General features: G+C 48.4%; 1 protein-coding gene across 1 annotated transcript in view; it reads right to left on the bottom strand.

The window, feature by feature from the left end:
* ANXA11 (annexin A11) overlaps positions 1-9,148 on the bottom strand; it is a 42,322-nt gene extending 33,174 nt beyond the window's left edge. The window contains exon 1 of the mRNA XM_024740227.1: positions 8,936-9,148. The gene's annotated coding sequence lies outside the window, so the exon portion shown is untranslated. The remainder of the gene's footprint in view (positions 1-8,935) is intronic.
* Positions 9,149-12,875: the final 3,727 nt, after the last annotated feature.

The raw sequence follows: 12,875 nt of genomic DNA, 5'->3' as shown, positions 1-12,875 counted from the left end.
TTAGTGCTCTAATAATACTCCCCCTTTTCCGGTACCTATGACAGGTATTAATACATATATTACCTCATTATGTATCACCTCATTAACCTTTGAAATGATCCTGCAAGAGAGGTATTATCACCTCAAGGGAACTAAGGCTCAGGGATAATTCTTGACAAGCAAGGATCACACACCAGACTAGTGCCCGAGCCAGAATTACTTTTTCTAGGCCTCCCAGTGAGAAAGTCAGTGTCCGGGCTATAGGACAGGCCTCTCCTCCCCTCGTCCACTGGCCAGTATGGGGCAGGGCACAGCAAGGTCCCTGACACACACCAACAGGGCACCTTGGTGGCACCTGTCCCAATGACCTCTTCAGTCAGAGCTTCTGGTACAGAGGCTCCAGGAATTCTGGGGGCAGAAAGGACTGATCTAAGACATTCCCTCTCTCCCTCCCACGACAAGGTAGAACCTCAAGTTATGTGAGAGGGCGTATGAACATCCCCGACTCTGCTGGGGCACTGCCTCACCTCTGAGGTATGGGTCACAGATGCCATCAGGCCCCAGGAGCAAGCCAGGGAGCCCCAGGGCCGCATTCCACCAGCCCTGACCGTCCTTTCCCAGGCACTGAACAAAAAGCCCATAGAAAGTGCTGTTAAACATTCAACTCCTCACTCACACCCATGAATTAGGAATAGCTGGAGCCCATGTCAATCATTAGCCAGACAGTGCCTCAGACTCTGCCCTCCGAGGGCTGGCACCTGGGGAGGCCCAGCCTGGAGAAGCTCTGGGCAAAGCAGGCTGGAGAGTGGCCACGGACCAGTGTCCAGGCCTGACCAAGGGGTTGAACTTGAGCAAGCAGGCTCAGAAAGACAGCTCTTAGAAATAAAGCCAGGCCTTCCCTGGTGGTGCAGTGGTTAAGAATCCGCCTGCCAATGCAGGGGACATGGGTTTGAGCCCTGGTCCGGGAAGATCCCACATGCCGCGGAGCAACAAAGCCCATGTGCCACAACTACTGAGCCTGAGCTCTAGGTCCCACAAGTCACAACTACTGAGCCCACGTGCCACAACTACTGAAGCCTGTGCGCACCTAGAGCCCGTGCTCTGCAACAAGAGAAGCCACTGCAGTGGGAAGCCCGCGCACTGCAACGAGGAGTAGCCCCCACTCGCCGCAACTAGATAAAGCCCGCGTGCAAAAACGAAGATCCAATGCAGCCCAAAATAATAAATAAATTTAAAAAATACATAAAAATTATTTTATACTTTTATTTTTATTTATTTATTTATTTATTTATTTTTGCAGTACGTGGGCCTCTCACTGTTGTGGCCTCTCCCGTTGCAGAGCACAGGCTCCGGACGCGCAGGCTCAGCGGCCATGGCTCACGGGCCCAGCCGCTCCGCGGCATGTGGGATCTTCCCGGACCGGGGCACGAACCCGTGTCCCCTGCATCAGCTGGCGGACTCTCAACCACTGCGCCACCAGGGAAGCCCCATAAAAATTATTTTAAAAAAATAAAAATAATAAAGCCAATTCCCAGTGCGCTGGCATTTGGATTACACACGAATCCTACAATATCAGGGCTGGAAGGGGGGCCTTCAGGAGTTTCTTTGACTCAACCAGCTTGTTTTACTGAGGTGGGAGCCGAGGCCTAGAGAGCAAGGCCTGCCTCGGCTCTCAGGATCGGCTGGGACAGGACAAAGACTCAAGTCATGTTTCTCGACCTCCCTGCCGATGCATCGCGGCCCAGGCTGGCTCTCCGCCACTCACGCTTCTGGGCGCCATTCCACCTTCCTGGGCTGGAGAATGGACTTGGAAATGTAAAGGCTACCCTGGGAAAGACAGAATGAGAAAATGACTCTGCTGCCTCCTAATAAAGCCCCATATCATCAAGCCACAGAGAAAGCATCCTCTGCCCAGGGGAGGCCTCTGTGACATTGCTTCTCTCCAGGTTCACCCCCATGAGTTAACAAAAGCAGAGAGCAGGGGTTGGCAGCCTCTTGTTTTGATCTCTCCAGGGTATCAGGAGCCGCGCTGACCAACAGCCCAACTCAGTTCAGGGTTCAAGTGGCCTCTGTCCCCAAGCTCTCCCGGAAATAGACAATGATGTGTCACACCTGGAGTTGATGAAGGTAAGTCGGGAGAAGGAAGCACAGTTAGACTCTCTCCATCCCAAAGCTGGGTCTTGGAGGGACACCCGCCCCCGCATCCCGAGGGCCCTCTAAGATCAGGAGGTGACTCCAAGTGGCAGAACGAATGGCTGCCAGACCTGACTATTGGGAATGGCCTGGAAGCAGCGAGACCCTCAGAGCATGAGCAAAGTAGCAGCAGCAACTTGCCCTCAGGATCGGGGCTGCTGCCCCCTGCACCGCCTGCTGGCTTGCCCCTGTCACAAGATACCATTCCTACTTCCTAACCCGAGGAAGGCTGGCTTAGCCAGTGGCAAAACCGACAAGCACAGGAGTAGTTTCAGACTGAGGACACCAGTGGGTGGTGTTCCAGAAACTTCAGTCGTCACCCACCTCAACCATCTGCCCCCTCTTGCTTCCATGACAGAACACTACCTGCAGCCTGGCACATGGCAGCCCCAAATAAGGACTATGTTTCCAAGCCTCCCTGGCAGCAAGGCAGGGCCCTGTCAGGGAGTCAGCTGTCCTGGGCCTTGCAGGTAAGGGAAGCACCCAGAGCAACACTGCCCAAGTGTGGTCCCCAGACTGGTCGAATCAGCACAACCTGGGTGCCTGTCATAAAGGAAATTTCTCGGGCCTCACCACAGACCCCCTAAATCAGAACCTTTAGGGGTGGGGCCCAGGAATCCGTGTTTTAACAAACCTTGCCAGTTATTCTTAAACATGCTCAAGGTTGTAAACCAAAGCCCTGAAGAATGCTGGGAGCAAATTTTCATAAGGAGCCTCGTGCCTGGACAACCTCATGAAACAGACACTTATTAACTCTGGACTCCAATTTCTGGAGATAGAGAAACTCCTCTCTTAAATCATGGCCAAACCTGAATCCTAATGCAAGTGGGTGGGGAAGAGGAAGGAAGAGGAATGATGAGAAACTTAACCCAGACAGCAGAAATCAGGAAAGAAACAACATCCAAGTATAGTAAATAATAAACAGAAAACAAGACACAAGAAATAAAATCAAGACTATCTGGTATGCAAACAGTCTGAATTCTCTACCGAAGACAGAAATGACCAAATCCGGTTTGTTGCTATTATCACTGCCTTCCGCCATGTCCCTGAACCCCAGTCACGTGCTGATTACAAGAGAAACACTTTTTTTTTTAAACGAGAAAGAAAAGTTTAAAATTAAGGCAAAGACATACTAGGTAAACACAAAGACAAACCAGAAGTGGAAATATTAATATTAAAAACATGTTGAGGACTTTCCAATAATCCTGCCTCTGCAAACTGAGGTTTTTTTCCAACCATTTCTCAGCCATGTGGAAACACAAGACTTGGAAAACTACCCCCTAGGAATCCATGGTACAACAGGGCTTAGGCCATTCTAGTCCCTTGAAATAGTTTATGTGACTTAAAACACAAGCATAGAAACGAGTGTAAAACTTGTGGCCCAAGTCTTTATACCTGACATTTGGCCCTGGGACATTTTTGTGTACTGTTTTGTCATATCCCTTGGGGAACAGAGAAAGTACGCCTTGCCGCTTCAGATGAGGAAGGAAATGTAATTGCGAGTCACAGCCGTCCACCTCCTTGGACCTAAGGGATGGGGGGGAACAAAACACAAAGGCAGAGGAGTGGTACTCAGGCCCATCCCTGGGTGTTGCAGACAGATCTCCTTTTATCCATCCCTCCTAAAACCTGGCTATCATGGGGGCCACTGGGACAGGCAAGGAGGGGGAGCTCACAGTAATCCTGACTCAGAAGCAAGCGGGGGCAGTCTGATTACTACCTACTCTGCGTGAGTCTGAGTGGAAACTAAAGGATGCAGCTTACCCCCTCCCTGACTGACGCCTGCCTCCAAATTTCTAAGGCTTTCACTTACTGTCCTATAAAATGCACTTAGTTACTAATTTTAGGACTGTAAAGAAGAAGGGATTCTCCCAGATTCTTGGTGATATATGCTCCTAAAAGAGTTAATACAGATTTTAAGGCCAAAGGCCAAAAGCATTGAATAAGCAAAAGACAAAAGGTACAATCCACAAAGGTAAGGTTGATAAACCTGTATACACCAAACATGCATGCCAAATTCATAAATCCAAGACAAATATAAGTTGAGCTTGACTCAAAAAAAAGATTCAATAAGCAGGGATGCAGAGGGCAACCTCAAGATCACAGATGTATCTGAAGTCTGTATCCCACAGAGAGTACACGTCCATGAAACCTTTTCACATTGATTGTGTAGCTGGCCACAAAGAAAATCTTAATACAGTCCAACAAGAGATTTTGCTGAGCACATTCACTCAATAAAACTAGCAGTCAACATTAAAATATGACCATACCCCCCACAAAAGTTACTCAAAAATTCAGGACGTTGCCTTCTAAAAAATTCTTGGATCAAAACTGATCTACAGAGTACTAGAAAGCAATGGAAAGGTGAGCATTTCATACAAAGGCCCATTGGCTAGAGTTGTACTCAGAGGAAAACGCTGAGCTTTATATACTTTTTTAATTAAAATAAAACACTAAAAATAAATGAACCAATTTAGATGTTAAAAGTAGAGCAACAGGGCTTCCCTGGTGGCACAGTGGTTGGGGGTCTGCCTGCCGATGTGGGGCACGCAGGTTCGTGCCTCAGTCCGGGAGGATCCCACATGCCGCGGAGTGGCTGGGCCCGTGAGCCATGGCCGCTGAGCCTGCGCGTCCAGAGCCTGTGCTCCGCAGCGGAAGAGGCCACAACAGTGAGAGGCCCGCATACCACACAAAAAAATAATAAAAATAAATAAATAAATAAAATAGAAGTAGAGCAACAAAATAAGCCAGAAGTAAAAAGAAATGAGTAACAATAAAGGTTGAAATGAATGACCAACAAACAGAAAAAAAAGGTAGGAATAAAAAAAGTTATCTACAAATAATTTCCAAATTATATGACATATATTTTATGAGATATATATATATCTCCAGCATATCCAATTAGAATCCTATTCTTAAAATCTAATGAAGACATTCTACCTCACAAGGCCTGTAATCTGTCCCTGATTTGGAAAACTTAATATCATAAAAATGTGAACTCTTCCTTATAAATAAAACATTCAGTGACATTCCAAACAGGATTTTATAGATTGTTTACTCCAACACCATTTCAAACTATAAAAACAGTCAACAGTCTCCATACCCAGCAATGGGGGAAAGGTTGAATAAATTATTTTACATCTGTACTACAGAACAGGCAGGGGACAACCTAGGGCGGGTAGGGGTGGCCTCTGCTTTTGTGCTCCCAGCACAGGGCTAGGCAAACAGTGGATACTCACTAACACTGAGTTCAATAGAAATATCCCTTGTCACCCGCTTCCTAAAATAGCCGTGACCTTTTAGGTGGACACAGCAAGCTGATGTCTGCTATCACCAGCCCCCCACATACACACCCTTTTCCCCCAGGGATGCCACTCCCCAGGCTTAATCTGCCATATACTCCCTCTGGCTCCCTGTTATCAGCCTCTGAGTTTCTCCTTGTCCCTCACGCTGTCCTCTAAGCCAGTCTCTCCCCAGCTACAGGTGTAAGAGGCTGGGGGCTCCTGACTTCCCTCTCAATTTCAGGAGTGATCCCTCCCCTTTTTTTCCTGCTAAGGCAGTGGGACCTTCAGGAGCACAAGCCCCTGGAAGACTAGACAGTCAGAGATCACAGAACCAGGAGTCAGCTACCTGCCATCTATCTGCCCACTCCACCCCCAGCGTCAAGACTCCTCGCAGGCACACAACAGGCACACAACGAAGATATCAACACTGCCATTACCACCCCCCAACTGATCTCAAACCCCTTTTGCAAACATCACCTCACCAGACTGTGCAAACAACCACGTGAGGCAGGCATTTTACCACCCAGAACTCTGGGACTCTGTGTGGCTATGTGGCTTGTCCCAGGATACCAAGCACGGATGAGAACTCTGTCTCCTCACCCCTCCATTGGCCTCACCTGTTACTTTCTCACATCAGGAGCAAAGCCAGCTGTGGTTCAAGTCACTGTACATGCTGCACTGTCAGGATTCTCCCAAACACAAACCACCAGGTGAAATCAGACCTTTATTTCATGGGGTACCCGGGCTCAGGGTCAGTAGGCTTAATACGGTACGGTTTCAGGGTTATTAGAAAGCGCCATGAATTTCACAACTCCTTTTAAAAATGCAAATTCCCAACAAGGAAACTTTGGTGTCTTCATTTCCCCTAAGAGCTTTTCTATTTAGGTAGCCCTCAGATTCCTGATGTTCTGCAGGCAATGGGCTCACAGGGTGCTGAGGAGAAAAACTCAGAGAAACCTGAGTCTGTTTGCTTGGCTGTGATTGTAAAATACACCTATACACAGAATCTTCCTCCAGTGGTCCCCATGGGGCAAGTATCAGGGACTTGCTTCAGGTTTAGCGGGAGGGAAAAGACGGCAGCTGAGAAGAGGAAGGAGCAGGAAGGAAGGGGAGCTCCACAAAGACCCTGGGTCCTCTGAACATCCAGCACTCGGCACAGATTTCATTTCTACATTCACCTGCCCACACAGGGTTTCCCCTCCCCGCCCAAGTGAATTCCCAAGAAAAACCCACACTCACCTATTCTGGCTCAATTCTCACTCCTACCACCTCAAACTACCCATCCTCCCAAAATCACGTGGCCAAGGCATCACTAATGGATCTTAGGTGCAGCAATCCAGGATGAGTCCTGACTACCATCCTTGCCCTGGAGACATAAAGGAGTCCAAAGCGACTCCCACTTGGCCTCTCAGCCAGTTCCTAGGCTCACCTCTCAGTCTGGACTCACTTCCATCTCACTCTCCCAAGTTGTTGGGTTTTCTTGGCCTATCCAAATTCAGCTTCCAAAGTCAAACATTTTAAGAACAGGGAAACCTTACTTCCCTGGCCTGCCTCTTTCACTTAGCTAATATCTACTGAGTACCGACATTCGGCAAGGTCCCTTCTGGATGCTGTGAGACCAAGAGACGACTGAGAAATACCCCCCACCCTCCAGACACAGAGGACGGGGCAGAGAGAAGACTTGTGGCCATATAATTATTACTCCAAGGCGAGTTTTGAGAAGTGATGCCAAAGGGGTGGAGGAGGGCTGCATGGGCTCACAGCATGTCTTGTCCCTTCCTGCTCCAGGCACCTGGATGGCTCCCAGGAGGGTGGTGAATAACACGCAGAACTGGGAGAAGGAGGGCAGAACAGCATGAGGTAAGACAGAGGAACAAGTCAGAAGGAGAGTAATTCAACTCGGCCCTTCAGGGCACGAAGGAAGTGATAGCTATTGTTATTCTTACTGTTGACGTTTCCAGATGATTACTCATGCGCCAGGCCCTGCTGTAAGCTTTATGTCTGTCCTGGGACACAGGGGTATGGTGCACCAGTCACCACCTGTTCACATCAGTGCCTGAGCTGTATGGCTGTCAAGTATATTAACTCATTTAATCCTCACCATAACCCTGTGAGGTAGGTATTATTACTACCCCCCACTTTAAAGATGAGGAAATGAAGGCATAGAGACCAGTAAGAGGTGAGATTCGGGAGGGATGCAGGAGCCCAAGGTAGTGAGAACCCCACGCCAGGGCAACAAATAGCCCTGGCACCTCACCTGGCCTCTCCTGGCAGGGAACACCCGGTAGCATGAAGAGTGCCTTGAGGGAAGGGGCCCTGTTAATCCTCCTGGAATCCCCAACAACTGACTGAAACAAGGAAGGAATGGAGGAGTATAATGAGAGCCAGTCCGGGGTGGGGGGGGGGAGCAAGATAGCACACCCTACCTGTCCAGTTCCTGGACTCAGCCTGGCACTGCCCTGTAAACTTTTGTCCCTGCCGTGGGGCAGGGCAGAGGCTCACCCCTCACAGGGCCACTCCATGCCCAGGTCAAAGCAGCAGGGAGCAAAGTGACGGCAGAGAGGGAAGGCAGAGCGGCGGGCTACCACAGATCCCCCAGGTCTGTCCTAAAACACCCAATCTCCGAAGAAAGGTCACTGATTAGAGGGGCAGGGACAGAAATGTGCCAGGCAAACTGTTCCCAGCTTGGGCTAGAACTGTCTAGCTTAGCTTCTCCGCAAAGTCTCAAGCTGATGAACTGCACAACTCTCCTTTAGGCCAACAGATGCGTTTCTACCTTTTTAAATCTTCAGGGGACTGGGTGGAGCCCAGCGGGAGGTAAAAGTCAAGAATCCCTCCCTGAAACTGTAGCTCAAGGTTGAAATGGAGGAAAGGCAGCGAAGGTAAACACACAGGTGAACACAGCACCTGGGATAGATCCCGCATTCTCTCAGAGTGCCTTGCAAATCAACTCCAACTAGCAGCTCCCAGGAATTTCCGTCTTTCCAGTTCCGGAGGAAAGTTCCTGAAGGCAGCCTCCTCTGCTAGCTCTCCTCAACATAAGCCCTTCCCAGAAGGGTACACACACTCCCGAGAACTCAACGGGGTCAGAGGGGCCGTGGCCACCGGCCATCCCCACACCAGCCAGTCGCCTTCTTGTCGCAGGTTCCCCCGGTCCCAATCCGGCACAGGCCCTGAGCCCCGGACTCCGGCGGAGCAGCACAATCACGTGGCCCTGGCCACTGTGGGCCCCGCCTGTGCACCCCCCACCCCACAGGGAGGGCTCCCCGCCGTTGACCGAGCTGGGCAGCCAGGCCGACTCAGCCCGTCCGGGACCAGCCCGACACCTGCCCCCTTACGGTTACACGCCGTGTAACCAGGAAGCCGCAGGGCCGGACCGGGAAGGGGCGAGGAACAGTCCGGGGCCTTCCGGCGGGGGCCGCGTAACCCTGCCAACGCCCCGTCCCTTGCCCCCAGCAGGCCGGGGAACCCTCACTCACCTAGCCACTGGCCACCGGGGTGGGGGACCGCGAGGGGCGAACGGGGACGCGGGCAGCAGCGGCTCTCTCTGCGGGCGTCCCAGACGCGGCACTTCGGACCAGCCTCGAGTTATGTCCCACTCCCGCTCTCGGGGCTCGCTGGGCACTCGGGACCCGCGAGCTGCTCATCAGTCAGGGAGGGTCTGAAGGAGGAACCGTTGGGCGGAAAACTCCCCTATCCCGCCTCCCCAACGCGCCCCGGGGCGGAGCCGCGTGCGCCAGGGCGGGGCGGGCCCTAGGGGCGTGGTCTGCGCTCGGCCCCGCCCCCATGTTAGGGCGGTCCTGGGCCCGCAGACTGCGAGCATCCTCCCCGAGCAGGGGAAGGAAGCTAAAGGGCCTTCTGTCGCGGGAGGAGGATACAGCAGGCGCTTGGAGGTAGGCGAGGAGCCAGTTCTCCCCACCGCCTCCCGCGACCGGTCCTGCCCTGCGCCGCACTCGTGGGGAGTGGATTTACCCAAGCCCCCTCCAGCCCAGTGTACCTTACTTAGTGACTGTGTACATTAAAAAGGTGACCCTCTCTACGTTAAAAAGGTGACATAACAGTATGGAAATGGAGATGGGGGTGGGAGAGTAGCTGTGTAGTGCAGAAACCGCGACCACCTACCTTAGCCAGATGATCAAGGTCAACATCAAGAATGTTAAATCAACAGTGATAGTATGTACCGATTGTGGTCTTCCTCACAAGTATACATAATCACAGTTTAATCGTGAGAAAAACATGAGACAAATCCCAGTTCAGGGATATTTTACGGAAAACTTGACCAGTACTCCTCAAAATTGTCAAGGGCATCAAAACCAAGGAAAGTCTGAGACACACACTGTCACAGCCAAGAGAAGCCTGAGGAGATGCGAAAACTAAAGTAACGTGGTATCCTGGATGGGATCCTGGAAAAAGGGCATTAGCTAAAAACTAAGGACATCTGAATAAAGTATGGAGTTTAATTAATAATAACGCATCAATATTGGCTCATTCGTTGTAGTAAAACACCATGCTAATAAAAGATAGTAATAGCAGAAACTGGAGTTTATGAGAACTCTATTTGAACTTTTTTGTAAATCTAAAACTATTCTAAAAAATAAAGTTTATTTTTTTGAAAAAAGGACACCTATGCAATATATGAATATATTTATTTATATTGATATTATATATTAAATAAATATTTTTAAAAAACAAATTCACTCTTCATTCCCCCAGCCCACTTTTAGGCTTGCCTTTCATACATTACGTAGATGTACTGTCTACAAAACGGTGTTGCTGTATTTTTCTGCAACGCGCTTTTTTACTCACTAGATCTTGGAGGGTCTTTGCAGTCAAGCGCACCTGGATCAGCTTGGTTCTTCCTAAACACTGCATAATACTAGCGGTCTTGTGCGTCACCATTCTTAATTACTTAGCTCTTTACGAAAGGACTTCTGGATTTTTGCCCGTTTGAGGCTGTTCAAAAAAAAAAAAAAAAAACTGCTGGTCCAGCTTGCGTTTTAATAGTGCAAGGAGCGGGACTGGGCCGGGTGCGGTGGGCTGCAGAGGAGGCCGGCGTACGGGGGCTGGACGCAAGCCGTGCCCTGCGGCAGCCTTGGCCGCAGCCCAGCTACGAACACTGGGGATCCAGTCATCTTCCGCAGCCTCTCCAACACCCCTACCTCCCCCAAGGCGCGGCTCTTTCTCGGGACTGGACTGCATTTTTTGGAGATGACTGGGCGGGGGAGGATGAAACTCAGGCCAAAGGCTCGGGAGCTGCTCGGAGGAAACACGCCCCGGAGCTGAAGAAGAGCGGAGGGTCAGAGGCACAAGGCGTCTCTCCCAGGGTTGTTACTCGGGTGGGGACGCCTGCGGCGGCACAAGAGCAGGCGCCAGTGTGAAGCCCCCGACCGAACTGGCGGCGTTCCGGGGGCCTTCTGTTACCGGGCGCTCTCTCTGGGCTGGGGGTTTCGTCCGGGAAGGTCACCTGGCACCCACCCAGCCCTTTCTTTTGCCCTAACACCCTGCACCCGCGCCCTGCAGCGTTCCCTGCTGCCCCGCAGCAGCAAAAGCGAGCTTCTTTGAATGGCTCATTTTTCTCGTGGCTGAGCGAACGCTTCTTGAAATACCACTTTAAAAGATAATAAACAAATCATTTAGGGTGGAATTCCTTTTATTTGTAGCACAAACTGTTCTGCCTTGGAACTGAGACCCTCTAGGCCAGAATGGTGAATAGCTACCACTGTGCTTCTTATGGCTCGGTAGGAACACCACGTGGGGGAAAAGACTCTAGATTTGGTGTTTGGGTTCTGGTTCCCATTCTGACACTCGCAAGCGATGCGTTCTCCAAACCTTGGTTTTCTTGCCTATAAAATTTTCAAAACAATCTATACAAATCTGGAAAGTAACCTCTGCTTCATTGTTGCTCAGGGTTGATGCAAACATCAAAAGAAGGGAAAGTAAGTGCGTTGTAAAAAGGTCAAGTGCTGTAGAGCTCTAGAGTAGTACAATACTGTCATCTTTCTTACATCGATTCATTCAACTGACAATGGTTGAATACAGCCAGCGTGACCCAGCCAACGTGACCGGCCTTATGCTAAGTGCCACAGGAAGAGGTGCAAAAGAAAATCCCTTTGCTCTAAACACAGTTCTTCTTTAATGGAGAAAAAATTAAATTGTAAATCCCCCACACAATAGAGGCTTGCAAAAAGGATACCCGGGGTAAGTGAGACGCAGGTGAGAGACTGGAGTGCAGAAAGTCTTCTGATCAGTCTTGCCAGACTTGCCAAGACTTGCCAGACTTTGCAGTGAATATCCTTCTAATTTTTAAAATCATGTTAATTCTTTTTAAAAAGTTGTCTATTCCTTTAATTTCTACTTTTATCTTTGTATCAATAGTTTTGTTCCTTCTACTTTCTTTGTGTCTGCTCTGCTGTTCTTTTTCTGGTTTCTAGAGTTGAATATTAGAGTTATTTATTTTCAGAATCTTTTGTTGTTGTTTTCTAATATTTATGTGAGAGCATAAATCTCCCTTTAAATCCTGCTTTAACTACATATCACAAGTTTTAATATGCCATGCTTTTGTTATGCCTTAGTTATAAATATTTTGGGGTTTTTGCCACTAGAATTTTATCCTTAATTCATGGACTATTTAGAAGTGTGTTTTCCAATTTTGTTTTCAAAGTTATGGCTTTTTAAAAAATATTCTGTCATAGATTTCTAACTCTAATTCTTGGAGATGAGAGATGTGCTCTTTTTAGAATTTGTTAAGACTTTTTGTTTTCTAGTAAACAGACTTTGAATATCCCAGTTTTTGTAAATGTATATTCACTCTTTACCTGTGCAAGATTCTCTCTCTATATCTCTCCATCCAGTCTGCTAATCTGGTTACTTAGATTGTTTTTATCCTGAGGTTCTTTTCTGTTCAATCCATTGATTTGTGAGACAGTTTAACATTTTCCACTTTTTTGTAGTTTGTCAACTTCTGCCTATAATTTGGTCTGATTTTGCCTTATAATTTTGAGAACACATTATTAGGTTCATACAAGTTCATAATTGTCTTATCTTTTGGTGACTATCTCCTTTTATTACTTTTCTCCTTAAAAAATTATTATGCCTGCTCTTAGTGTTGCTATCTAAGATAGTGCTTGTCTGGTATATGTTTTCTCTCTCTCTTTTTCACTCTTACTATATTGTTCTTTAGGTTTTTCTCTTGGAAATGACGTAAATTTTTTTCCACAAATGAAAAAATAGATCTAAGTATCTGCTTTTAATTGGTGAGTTTAACCAGTTTATATTGATAATGACTACAGAAATATTGGGACTTATTTCTGCCCCTTTTTTGTTATTGTTATGTGTGTGTGTGTATGTATGTGTATATATATATATATATATATATATATATATATATATATATGCCTTAAAGAATCATAATTAATATGC

Source organism: Neophocaena asiaeorientalis, unplaced genomic scaffold, assembly GCF_003031525.2.
Source record: "Neophocaena asiaeorientalis asiaeorientalis breed wild unplaced genomic scaffold, Neophocaena_asiaeorientalis_V1.1 scaffold517, whole genome shotgun sequence".
Taxonomy (NCBI): domain Eukaryota; kingdom Metazoa; phylum Chordata; class Mammalia; order Artiodactyla; family Phocoenidae; genus Neophocaena; species Neophocaena asiaeorientalis.
The sequence above is the reverse complement of the archived record's forward strand: the minus strand, read 5'-3'. Positions and strand labels throughout refer to the sequence as shown.